Raw genomic sequence first — 560 nt, forward strand, 5'->3', positions numbered from 1 at the left:
CAGGGCGAGTGGGGAGGACGGGGCACAGAGGCTGCAGGGGCAGGGGGCGCAGAGGCTGCAGGGCGAGTGGGGAGCACGGGGCACAGAGGCTGCAGGGGCAGGGCAGGCAGGGGGCACAGAGGCTGCATGGCGAGGAGGAGCAGGGCAGGCAGGGGCATAGAGGCTGCAGGGGCAGGGCAGGCAGGGGGGTGCAGAGGCTGCAGGGGCAGGGGGGTGCAGAGGCTGCAGGGGCAGGGGGGTGCAGAGGCTGCAGGGGCAGGGGGGTGCAGAGGCTGCAGGGGCAGGGGGGTGCAGAGGCTGCAGAGGCTGCAGGGCGAGTGGGGAGCAGGGGGCACAGAGGCTGCAGGGCGAGGAGGAGCAGGGCAGGCAGGGGGCGCAGAGGCTGCAGGGCGAGTGGGGAGGACGGGGCACAGAGGCTGCAGGGGCAGGGGGCGCAGAGGCTGCAGGGCGAGTGGGGAGCACGGGGCACAGAGGCTGCAGGGGCAGGGCAGGCAGGGGGCACAGAGGCTGCATGGCGAGGAGGAGCAGGGCAGGCAGGGGCATAGAGGCTGCAGGGGCAG

This window comes from Terrapene carolina, unplaced genomic scaffold (assembly GCF_002925995.2).
Source record: "Terrapene carolina triunguis isolate 2854851 unplaced genomic scaffold, T_m_triunguis-2.0 Scaffold837, whole genome shotgun sequence".
In the NCBI taxonomy this organism is placed as follows: Eukaryota; Metazoa; Chordata; order Testudines; family Emydidae; genus Terrapene; species Terrapene triunguis.